The sequence below is a fragment of the Lathyrus oleraceus genome, chromosome 3, assembly GCF_024323335.1.
Source record: "Lathyrus oleraceus cultivar Zhongwan6 chromosome 3, CAAS_Psat_ZW6_1.0, whole genome shotgun sequence".
Lineage (NCBI taxonomy): Eukaryota > Viridiplantae > Streptophyta > Magnoliopsida > Fabales > Fabaceae > Lathyrus > Lathyrus oleraceus.
The window spans coordinates 27,279,805-27,293,166 of record NC_066581.1 but is presented as its reverse complement, the minus strand read 5'-3'; positions in this window follow the sequence as shown (position 1 = coordinate 27,293,166).

Below are 13,362 nucleotides of genomic sequence, written 5' to 3'. Positions count from 1 at the left end.
TTGCATCTTCCATTAAAATCATGTCATACACTTCTAGAAAGCTTATGATGTTATGTTTGACTATTTTCTTCTTCCAGACAACTGCATCATTTAAATTTACAGTGTTAAACTCGTTGGGTCGAATTCAGACTATGGTAGCTATATGAGGAACCAATGTGATCTACGTATATACAATGTGCGTTTCTATTTCTTCAAAGCTAAAATCATAGTTAAACACTATTATCTTGTAACATTAAGCAACTAAATTATTCTAAACAAATTTATTATAATTGGTAGGATATTTTCGTTATGCTCCAGAGCTCGGAATTTACACATAATACAATGGCGCACCAAAAAAAGATGGAATCTTGATGTATGCCAGAGTTATAATTGATGTATGTTGTAACCATCGAGAAACTCAACTGACTGAACTTGTTGTTGAAAAAGTGTTGCAGTTAGATAATCACATTCACATTGGAGTCTATGTTTTGCTTTATAATCTGTATGTAATGTAACACCCTAAACCCCAAAATGCGAAATAATGCAAATATAAAACAACTACACACATAAGGTGTCACTCAAACACAACATAAACCTGCTCCATAACACGAGTTATATAAAACATGCATTAATTTAAACACCTGACATCACTTACTCGCCTTTACATAGGCTCATCGTTACGGGGAAAAAATCAAATAAAGTAACTCAACAACCAAATAAGTATCATAACATAAAACATGATTATGGAAAAATTCCTCAAACGTCAATAACTTTAAAATAAATAACAAATAATAAGACCAAAACATTCGTTCGTCCAATGTTACAGATCATAGTAACGAAATCTAAATATCGCATACAAATGGGGGAAAAAAGAACAGTCTTGTCGCACCGTGAAAAATACAGAGTCGCCACCGGATTTTATTTATTCTAAAGGAAAGGGAAAATAGTGATAAAACCCCAAATGAGAGAAATGGTCTCGCAACCAAGAGTGGATTCGGAAGTCGGTTATGCAAAGGGGAGATATTAGCACCCCTCACATCCATGGTACTCCATGGGAACCACTTGCTCGTATCAAATGGGTATGGATGTTTTTTATCTATATGTTGCTTGCTATAGGGAATGAGATGAAATAATATGTGGCTTGCCAAGGATTTGGGCCCTTGCACCTATGTATCCTCATACGTGCAATAAGGAAGTCAGAGCTCTGTAGTTCAGCTTACAAACGGAACATTTATTTGGTTGTTTTTATTGAGCAATATTAACATTCGCATGCTACTGTTCACTTACTTGTATACTCTGTCATGGGAGCGAGAAGTATTTGCTTGTTTACGGTAAAGTGGATGTTCTTGGCTCAAACTCTAGCAGTTAAACATTACTTGCTCACCCATGAATGCTTAAGCGTTATTCACGGTGGAATGGAAGTAACACGTTCTTTCTGACAGGTTTTGAAAAGGATGCCCTAAGGTAAAAGATGATTTGATTTGTCGGAGTTGATTTTATGTACGGAGACAAGCATTAGACCATTGGCTAGATACTGTCAACAGTCCAAGAACTCGGGAGTTAAGAGGACAATGTTATCATAACCACTCTTTTTCATCCAAAAAAGAGATTTGAATTATGAAAGTAGTTTGGCAAGTCTAATCATTGGAACTTAGAGGGAGACGAGTATCTGACCATCGACTAAGTACGGTTGACAATCAGAGTACTTGGGAATTGAGAGGACAATGAAGTCCTAACTACTCCTTTTCTCCCTCATAGCACCTAGATCTAACTTGTTTGAATCATTAGATGTTTTAAGGGGGAAAGTCAAGTGTTGGGTCCTCAGGCTAGGTACGGCCGACAACCCAAGTACTTGAATGTTGTGTATAAGCACGTACACCCCATTTTGCATTCCGATTTGTTATGAAAATGGTTTTGAAAAAGAAACTTGGCGTTGGATCAAGTGGTTGAATTTTTTATGAAAAGTGTGAGTGAAGAATGAGAGTGAGAGATAGAATTAAGTTGAGAATAAAATGGAGGAGAGATGATATAATGGATCATGGAATAAATGGGGAATGCTTGTCGTTGGATCAAATATTCACGTTGCAATGGTGTGAGTTTTATTCGAAAAATAACTTGACGTTGAATCAAGTACCTTTTGTTTCTTTCGAAATGCTTTGTTTATCATTTTCTATTTTATCTTCGTTATTAGCATGCATGGTGAATTAACTAGAAAGCGATAAATCTATGTTATTACATGATCATGGGGTGGGGGAGCATTCAACATAAAATGGGGGGATGGATCCACACAATACATCATAAGAGAATGAAAAGGAAATAGAAGTTATAAAGTATTAAACTGTGTATTATGCCTAAAGTATACAAGTGGCATGGTACTTCAAATAATACAAGGCTGTTGAATGAGAATGGATTGGTTAGGAGCATGACTAGCTAGGAGTGAGCCCGGATCTCAACGTCACATGTGGATACAAAACAACAAACGGGTTAGCATGAGATCAAGTCAAATAAATAAGAATGATGCAACAATATGTAAGCATATTCAATGGTTAAGACCGATTTGAATGGTAATGGATTAATCAATGAAAAGTAATCAAAGATCTATCATATGATCATGGCAAATGAAATTAGACATACAAAGAATTCATCACCTAAATTGAAATTGGATTTTTAATTTATCAATATGATCACAAACCAAATGAATCGATTAAATGGACAATTAAAGTGAACATTAATCCTAATGGTTAAAATCTACTTAAACATGAGTTATAACCAAATTAAAAAGGGAAATTCGCAATCCAAATTACAACTTGGTCACCTCTGTCAGTTATGATAAAAAGGGTTTTCATTTACCAGTTGGAGTTTGTTGAGACCGTTAAAGGTTGAAGAGGTTGTTACAATTTTTTTGAATTCTGTTAGGGGATTGGAGAGATTTGAGAGGAGGTTCTGTTAGTTAGTTACATTGCAGGTTGGTTTAAGTCTTCACACGAAGGGAACCTCTCTTTAAATAATAATACACAACATCCAACATATAAGCCCAATAAGGTTTTGACAAAAAGTGTATGGCTCCCAAAAATATAAATAAAATAAAACTCCACAAAATCAATTCTAAATCTTCGAGAATCAAATATAAATAAATCTTACTTAAAAATAAATAAGAATTCCAAAAACTTCACCAAAGGATTAAGAGTAAAATCAAAGGAAAATTCATTTTGAATCAAGTTCCTGATTTATCAAAAAAGGAAACAAATCTTGTAGAGCAAAATCTAATAAAGTTCACTTAAGTATCGTAAGGTACCACGTACTTAAGTGATTTTGGTATATCATAAGATATGGGCCACATACACTTAAGTGGGCTTTTTAGCTTACATCCCACACAAGTGGTTCTATAAATAGAACCCTTGTGCAGAAGCATTTGATATATATGTGTCATACCCCAAAATTTGCCCATTAATCTCGCAAAACATTTCTCGAAGCACTCCAACTTATTCTGCAAGGCACTAACCTTAAAGGGACAAAAGCCCAGCTCACAACAGACCCACTCCAGAAAAGGGCAAAAACTAGCTTGCTCGCTAGGCTAGCAATTCCTTCGCCTAGCGAACCCTTCGTTATGACACTCGCCCCAGCGAAGCACCAGATCCAGTAAAAGCCCAAACTAGCTTGCTCGCTAGGCGAGCAACTCCTTCGCCTAGCGAAGCTTGCGAATATCAGAATTTCTGGGCTTCATTCTGAGCCCATTAGGTCACAACAAGAGCATTATAAATAGCCAAGCTTCAGTCAGGAAGGGGAGGGAGAAAAAACGAAAACGGGGAACGAAACGGAGAAAGGAGAGCCCTAGCAAGCAAACCCTGATACTCACTGGAGACGAACCCTGAAGGAACTCGGCGGCACCAAGGTCTACCTCTGCCCAATTCAATCCGATTTGCCGATTCGAAGTCGCAGTTCAGTTGCCAACAGGTTTACCTTGCTATTATTGCCTTATGTTCTTAATCTACATATGGCTTCATGATTAGATTTATGAAAATAGCTTAAGTTTGGCATGTGAACTTTAATATGTATCTGAATACCTTAAATGATTAACCATATAATTGTGGTAATGAAAGCCATAAGGCATAAAATTGGTTGAAAATATACTGATATCAAAACCAGAATCCGCAGCCGCTCGCTAGCACATCGCTAAGCGAGCATGCAGCGAGCATTCGCTAAGCCTTCGCTAGGCGAGGCAGGGGCGAACGGGACAGTAGCCGACTTTTCTGTTCTGATTTTTTACTCATGTTTTGTCATGCATCATTTATTCGACCTTATTTACTGTTGTGATCTTTTTTTTTCCTTGTGGTGTAATCCTCGATTACACCCTGATTTGGTGTTCTGACATATTTTGTTGAGTTTTGTAAAGGTTCACGTGCCTCAGGAAAGGATTGCTTGTTAGGTATTCCCCTTTATTTGTGGGGTACCCTTATGGAGATTCACCCTGAATTACTCAATTGATTTTAATGTATTAATTTTATGGCGAAGATCCACCCTAATGGCTTAATTGTTCTTAATGTATTGATTTTAATATGGATCTAATTACCTACTTGATTACGGCTACCTAATTAATTGTAAAACTTTGCCTTTAAATAAGTGATCTTGGACCTCTCTTTGTTGTTTTACTGTATTACGGTGTTAAGGTCATGTCCCGCGAATGTGGGGGTACACTTAGCCAAGACCCTTCGATTAAATCATCATAAAATAAATCATATTCCCTCGGATGTTGCCTTCGAATATATGATTTTGTCCCTCGATGACCCTTCGGTGTAGCCTACGGTTAAATGATGATCGTCCCTTCGAATGCTAAGGTATCCTCACAACTGTTGCCTTCAATGACCAATCGATGACCCTACGATGACCCTTTTACATCCAAAGGATAAAACTACTTACTTCTCAATAGTAAGGACAGTTTTACCCTCATAAGGATAGGAAATGCCCATAAAGACCTTGGGTAGGTATAACTCCTAAATGCTTGCTCACAATTAAAATTACTTTTCACACCTCACACTTTTCAAAACCTCCATTAGAAAATCACCACTTGGCATACATTCGTACTAGAATCATTGTCAAGTTATATTTTTCTAAATAACTTTCAAAACTAAACGAGATAACCACTTTGTATACATTCATACAAGAATCATTACAAAGTTAAATTCTCTTTTCAAAACATTTTCTAAACAGCTCTCACACATTTTTTCAGACAAGAAAAACATAAGTGATCAAGCAATTAAGAGCCCATGGATAACCATGGATACAAAGGGTGCTAACACCTTCCCTTTGTATAATGTACCTCCCGAACCCAAAAATCTAAATTAAGGTCTTTCCTGTTCTTTTCCACCTTTCCTTATTGGATAAAAGAAAAGTCGGTGGCGACTCTTGCTAACCGCGACATTGCGATTAAAAACACACCAAAAGTCAGCTCACCGTATGACAGAACTAGCGACTCTGTTGGGGATTTAAAAAGAGAGGTTACCTTAAAAACAAGATCACTTATTCAAATTGTCTGATTTACTTTTAAAGGATTGCTTGGGTCTTTTATGCTTGAGTGAAAGATCCTACACCCGGATCTAGTGTACCTTAGGTAAGTAGCAAAAGATCATCGCGACTATCCGGCGTATACTGGAATGGTCAAAATGATGGCTATGGTTAATGTGACACTTTGGATGTCCTGATGTTCCTCATGTTTACTTGAGGAAAAATTTGGCTTCCGCATGGTGTCATCAAAGCATTAACCAGACCTTTAGAACCCTAATTGACTCATCCTGGCCATTAGAAAGTAGTGAGATAACTGACTTCGGTTCCGACTGGGGTTGGTTGAGACTCGATACTACACTCTTTGAGATTGGACTTTAGGGAAGCTTTGGTCAACCACTTGGTGTTGCACTGAAGTGGACTTAAAGGAAGGTCAATGATTGGAGATCCTTTTAGAACCCGGTTACTATTCTAGGACAGGTTGAACCAACCAAACTTCAGTGGGAAGGGTACTTACCTATGGAACTCATGCAAGCCTTAAAACCTAGGAATGATTGTTGTGTGACTTGTTTGTACTTGTTGTTTACTTAACATCACAACATCATAACATCATAACATCATGGCATTGTACTAACCATTTCAAGGACTTAGGGATTTAGCTTTGCTCTGTTAAACAGGTTATGGCTTCCAGGAAGACCATCCGGATCAATCTTGTAGCGATCTCTCCTCAACTCAAGGATTTAGTGTCAGAACTTCCTGATCAGACTCAGTTCATCAAGAAACATGGTTCTCTCCTCAATTTAGTTACCGCCGGTTTCAAAGAAGATATGATGAGAGTTCTATTCCAGTTCTTCGATCCTAAACATCATTGCTTCACCTTCCCAGATTATCAGTTGGTACCCACATTAGAAGAATTTTCCAGGCTGCTTGGGATACCTATCCTTGATCAAACACCTTTCAGTGGTTTAGAAAAAATTCCGAAGTCTGAAGAGGTTGTCGCGGCTTTACACATGACAAAGTCCGATATTGAAACCAATTGGGTAACAAGAAGTGGAGTTAAGGGTTTACTTGCCAAGTTTCTGATAAATAAGGCCTGAGAATTCTTAAAGGTTATGAATGTCCATGCTTTCGAAGATGTTCTAGCATTACTAATCTATGGTTTGGTGCTATTCCCTAATCCAGACCAATTCATAGACATGAATGCTATTAAGATATTCCTCACCCATAACCCTGTGCCTACCTTGCTTGGAGACATTCTGCATTCCCTTCACACTCGTACTATGAAAAGGCAAGGGACTCTCATGTGCTGTATACCTCTATTGTCTAGGTGGTTTATTTCACACCTTCCTCAATCAGTCTTGAAGAATGAGCAAAATCTAAAATGGTCTCAAAGGATAATGTCGCTCTCCCATTCAGACATCTGTTGGTGTCCCAATCTTAGAGAAAATGTTATCCTCATCGACCGTTGTGGAGAATTCTCTAACGTACCACTCATGGGGATAAGAGGAGGTATTACTTATAATCCTGCTCTAGCCCTACGTCAGTTTGGTTATGCTCGAAGAGATGGTCCACATGAAATAATCCTTCAAAGCACTGTGTTTGACTATGACAATGAATCTCAAGATCTCCGTCAAAAGTTTGTACGAGCTTGGGGCATGGTGAAAAGAAGTACTTTAGGGAAGAAAAACTCTATTCCTATGGAACCTTATCTTAGATGGGTACGCGCAAGAGCTCGTGAACTTGGCATGCCATATCTTGCAGTCGGACCGCTGATTGTTGAGCCAGAAGTTGAAGGAGGTATTTCTCAGATCATTCCTTATCCAGATATGCCTACCGATGTTGAAGAACTGAAGAGATCCTGGATCCAGTTGAGAGAGGAAAGGGATACTTTTGAGACTCAGTTCATTGCAGAAAGGAAGAAAGTGTTAGAACTTACCAGTCAGCTTAATGAGGAACGAAGACTCAATGCATATCTTCGCCCAAAAAGAAGTCGCCCCTGGGAGACTTGAGCTTTCATTGTATTTTTATTATTATTCCCTTTTGTAATGAACATTGAAAAATTATTATTAGTAAAAGTTTCCCTCTTTTTGGTTGTTTACGCAAAGTTAAATCCCCAAAGTCCTTGAAAACATTTCATACATTGCATAGCATAACATAACATTGCATAACAGGTATCCTAAAAAGATCAATATTCTCACGATCTCCCTTCCCAACAGAAAAATGGACCTCGAACAAACTGTCAAAGATCTCCAGGCTCAGAATGCTCAATTCCAGGAGATGATGCTGAGCTTATCCAAAGGGCAGGAGGAATTGAAGGCTCTCTTGCTCGAGAAGAAGAAAGACCGGAAACCTGTGGGTTACATTAACCCGGGAAGAAGGCTTAAAAGACAGGCCGCGGGAGTCAAGTTTGGAATTCCGAATGGTCCAGAAGAGGAGACGGAGAATGATTCAGAGGAGGAGAATGTTGATTTCTCCAACCCTGAGGATGACGATGAAGATTATGAAAATGAACCGTACTCTCCAAGAGATAATAAGTACAAGTTGCTGGAAGAACGTATGCTAGCCATGGAGGGTCAGAAGGCGCCCGGTCTGGATTTCGAAAGTTTGGGTCTGGTCTCCAATGTGACCATTCCTCGCAAATTCAAGATCCCCACTTTCACTAAGTACGATGGTGCGTCTTGTCCTCAGATGCATCTGAGAGCTTATGTGAGAAAGATTCAGCCGCATACCACTGATAGGAAGCTATGGATCCATTTCTTTCAAGAGAGTCTGTCTGGCCACAGTTAGAGTGGTACTATCAACTCGAAAGCTCTAACATCCGCACCTGGACTGATTTAGTAGCAGCTTTCTATAAACAGTACCAGTATAACTCTGAACTAGCGCCTACTCGGCTACAGTTGCAGAATATGACTATGGGATCCAAAGAAAGCTTCAAAGAATATGCTCAGAAATGGAGAGATTTGGCTGGCAGAGTCAAACCCCATATGACTGACCGAGAATTAGTGGACATGTTCATGGGCACACTGACTGGCCCATTCTACAGCCATCTACTGGGAAGTTCTTCATCAGGTTTCACTGAACTTATATTGACAGGTGAGCGTGTTGAAAGCGGCATCCGAAGTGGAAAGATACAGGCGGCTACCTTTGCAAGCACCAAAAGGTCCTATCAGGGGAGGAATGAATCAAATGCCGTGTACGGTCGAAAGGGTCGTAACAAGAAAAATCGTGACCATACCATTGGAGCGGTTACGATTGCAGCACCGCCATCTCAAAGCTTCCAGCCCAAACAAGACAAGCCAAGAAGGCAGTTTACCAGGATCAATATGACCTTGGCACAGGCACTGCAGGGAATGCTAAAGGCAAATCTGATCACCCTCAGAGATCCTCCTACGAAACCTAACACTGCTTCTTCTCGTTATAATCCCAATGCCAGGTGTGCATATCACTCCGATAGCCCCGAGCATGATACAAACGATTGCTGGTCATTGAAGAATAAGGTTCAGGATATGATCGAAGCTGGAGAAATTGAATTTGAGCCTCCGGAGACTCCTAACGTCATCACTGCACCTATGCCTAATCATGACAAGGCTGTTAATGCTACGGATGACAATTCTCACATTTCTAATGTAGCTGATTTAACATCTCCTCTCCTGATCATCAAGAAGAATTTATTGCAAGCTGGTTTATTTCCAGGTTGTGCTGAAAATTGCGATCGCTGTATACTCCGACCCAATGAGTGCTTGAAGTTGAGGAATGGTATTCAACGGCTAATGGATGATCACACAATTCTCTTCGAAAAGGTTCCTAAGGTGGAAAACCCTACTGAAGAAGTATCTGTGATTGCTAGGCCCAAAGTTCCAGTGAAGATTACCGCTACTAAATCGCCTGTGAAGATTACTGCTGAGCCCAAGGTAGCTCCCCTAATCATTACTGCACCTGGCCCAGTACCGTATTCCTCCAGCAAAGCCATTTCGTGGAATTATGGAGGTGATGTTTACGTCCATGGCGTAAAGCAAGTTGGTAATTCTGCTAATCCTAATGACATTGTTGGGACTAGTAAAGTTACTCGAAGTGGAAGGATCTTCTCTCCCGAAATCTCACCTCCCGTCCCTGAAACTCGAGGCGAGGAACCAGTCAACCCTTCTCAGTCAAAGACACCGGTCGAAGTTACTGCTGAGGGTGTTGCCAAGCAGGAAGTGGAGGAAATGCTGAAAATCATCCGTAAGAGTGATTTTGATGTGGTAGAACAGCTGGGGCATACCCCGTATAAAATTTCGATGTTATCCTTGCTGTTATCTTCTGAATCTCATGCCAATGCATTGATCAAATTCTTGAAGACCGCTCATGTACCTCAGGAGACATCTGTCGATCAGTTCGAAAACTATGTTGCTAACCTGACTGTTGACAATGGCCTAGGCTTTTCCGATGCTGATCTGACACCAACAGGAAAGAATCATAACAAAGCTCTGCACATCTCCATTGAGTGTAAGGGGATCACCTTGGCTCATGTGTTGATCGATAATGGCTCTTCTTTGAATGTGCTACCGAAAGCAGTACTCGATAAGCTTGACTGTAAGAGCATCGAATTGAAACCTAGTGATACTGTGGTGCGTGCGTACGACGGTGCGAAAGGTGTTGTCCATGGTGAAGTGGTTCTCCCTATCAAGATAGGACCTCAAGTCTTCAACACTACCTTTCACGTGATGAACATCCGTCCTGCCTATTCATGCTTGCTGGGACGCCCTTGGATTCATGAGGCAAGTGCCGTAGCTTCATCTCTCCATCAAAAGCTGAGGTATCCAATAGAAGGCAAGATTGTCACCGTGTGTGGAGAAGAAGAGTACATTGTCAGTAGTGTACAGGCCTTCAGATACGTCGAGATGGATGGCGAATTCTTGGAGACTCCTTCTCAGTCATTTGAAGTAGTTCCTCCGACCAGTCCTGTCCTTAAGCCGACTTCCTGTGTGCCCAAGGTTATTCATGCTCCTCCTGCCATGATTTCTCTGAAGGACGCTCAAGCCGTGGTTGAAAATGGTGGTCGTACTGGTTGGGGTCAACTGATCAACGTACCATACAAGTTTGACAAGTCTGGTCTGGGATTTAACTCTGAAAGGATGGTCAAAGATCAGGTTAATGCTGTAGAAGATGCTGATAGCGATGGCGACCTGGATAGCTGGATTTTCCCAACAGTTGGTGACGGACTCAATAATTGGAAGGCTGAAGACACTATCCCGATTTCCTTTAGTCAGGAGTAATTGTTATTGTCTATTTTAGTATTGCAAATTTTTTAGTTTTTTACAATTGAACTTCTTAAAGCATTGTGTCTATGCCCGAGGCACAATAGCTAATTTGTTAAGGGTTTTGTCATTTTCATAAGCATATTCATATTCAATAAATCAATGGACTTTTTGCATTCAAATATTGCGCTCTTTATCTTTCCTGTCATCTTCCAAAAAAGCTATGTTTTCTTACACACACTCACGTAACGAATTGCAGATCCATACCCACTCTGGATCCTGTTGATAATAGTTCTACTACTGTCCATTATGACTTTGAAAATCCGATCTACCAAGCCGAGGATGGAAGTGAGGAAGATTGTGAAGTACCTGGAGAACTTGCCAGACTGTTACTGCAAGAAGAAAGGACTGTACAGCCGCATGAAGAGTCAATCGAAATTGTAAACCTGGGTACTGAAGTGGACAGGAGAGAAGTCAAAATAGGAGCAAGCTTGGAAAACAGTATTAAAGAAAGATTGATTCAGATGTTACATGACTATGTAGAGATTTTTGCTTGGTCTTATGAAGACATGCCAGGATTGGATACTGATATAGTAGTGCATCGTTTGCAAACGAAGGAAGAGTGTCGTCCTGTTAAGCAAAAGGTTCGTTGCGTGCGCCCTGAAATGTCTGAGAAAATCAAAGCCGAGTGTAGCACCTCAAATTTGCACCCTACCTTTTGTACATTCATTTTCATATTAGGTCATTAACATAACATGGTCCACTGCATAACATTGCATTGTCCATTTGCCCAAGTGCAAGCCCAGCTGACCAATTGGGTCAAACTGATCAGGAGAATCAGTCAGTCAAGCAAGCCAGTGCTATTTTCATTGGAACAAAGCCCTAGGGTTGATTTATCAAGCTCATATGGTCCAAGGATCATTTTGAAGTGATTTGGCCAAAGATGGGATGCTCAGAAGTCATCAGTCATTGTTCAGTCAACCAGAAACCCTAGAAAGTCAACTGTGGTCAACTGTGCCTGATTTTATGGATTGGAAGGTGGGAAATGGTTTGAAAGGCCTCATTCATGTCCATACAAGTCTCATTTGACATATCAAAGACCAAGGTTAAAGATTTGGAGGTCAGACAGAAAGTTTCCTAAAATGGCAGGTGACCTGTAATTTCAGCTGCCCAGAATGGAAAGTTTTTTTCCCCAAAGTTACTTCATCATACAAGCTTCAAATGGAATTTTGTCCAACATGAAAGTTGAAGATCTTGATTTCACCATTCCAAAAAGTCCAAGAACTTGAAATTCCCATGTGTGGTTAGCAAGATATGGTCCAGTCATTTTCAGAAAATGCCCGAAATCAAAGTGGCATAACTCTCACATAGAGTGGCCAAATTGGATGGTTCTTCTTTGAGCAAATCACATTTAATGTGTAATTTCATAATCCATCATCACATTTTGCCAAAAGCATTCACACAAAAAGGCCATTTTTCAAGTGCACTAATTAAAAACCAAGGGCAAAATGGTCCAACTTTCAAAATATTTGGAATTTTGGCATGGGACTTTTGACAACAATTTCTAAATATCATTTGTGACTTGTTTGAACCAAATTTGGACAGAAAATGAGCTGCATTAAAGAAGGGCATTTTGGCCACACACTTGAAAATTGCACATTAACACTAATCATGTACATTTTGCTAATCTTAATTAATTTGTGATTAAGCATTGGTATAAATAGATAATTGCAACTGTATTCATTAAGCACTAATCACTTTTTCAGATCCAATCCAAAAACTCTCCAATTCTTTCAAAAATTTCACAATTCTCATTCACTTTTTTCATCAAATTCTTCAATAATTCTCCATTGTTTTGGCAATTTCTTGGTGATTTCTTCATGTGCAGGTGATTATGTGATTCTGTTTTTGGAGATTGAAGCAAAATTCGTGCAAGAACACCAACTGTCCAAGCATCACTCATCAATGGCAATTGGCGAATCTTCATGATCCAAGCATCGTCGAGCTGAAAGTTCTTCACCAATCACCTTCATAATCATCATCCTTCATCTGTTTGCAAGAATCGGATCCAAAAACACGAGGATTTCACGGCTGCACTTCAAGAAGGTGATTTTTCGAAATCTTTAATTCGTGAAATCAATGCATGGCTTAGATAGATCGTTGAACATAGATCATTCTGCCGTTTGAATCGCGCGATTCCGTTAAGTATTGAGCTAGATATGTCGATCCGAATATTTGCGTGTGAAACTTCTTTCGATTAGATCTTTTTGTACGTTAATCTTTAGACGATTCCATGGCCATATCCTTGATCTACGTTGCGAGAGGAAGAGTTTGGTATACGGCTTGTGCAGTTTGGTTGAGGTTTGCTCGTAACCGATGCCGGCACGATGAACATGAAGAACGGTGTGGAAGCTTCGGGAAATCTGGAAATTCCTTGCGTTTGATCCATCATTTTCGCTGGCCAATTTCGAATGCTGTTTCCCGCCTGTAACTTCCAAGCACCGGCCAATAGCGCGCTGACACGTAATAAATGAAGAACCTACATTTTGGCTTGGCTTTGGAATGTCACGTTACTGCTATTGCCATCCACTGTACCATTAATTCAATTAATCCATATTAATTCGTATAACATAAATAATTATCTCAA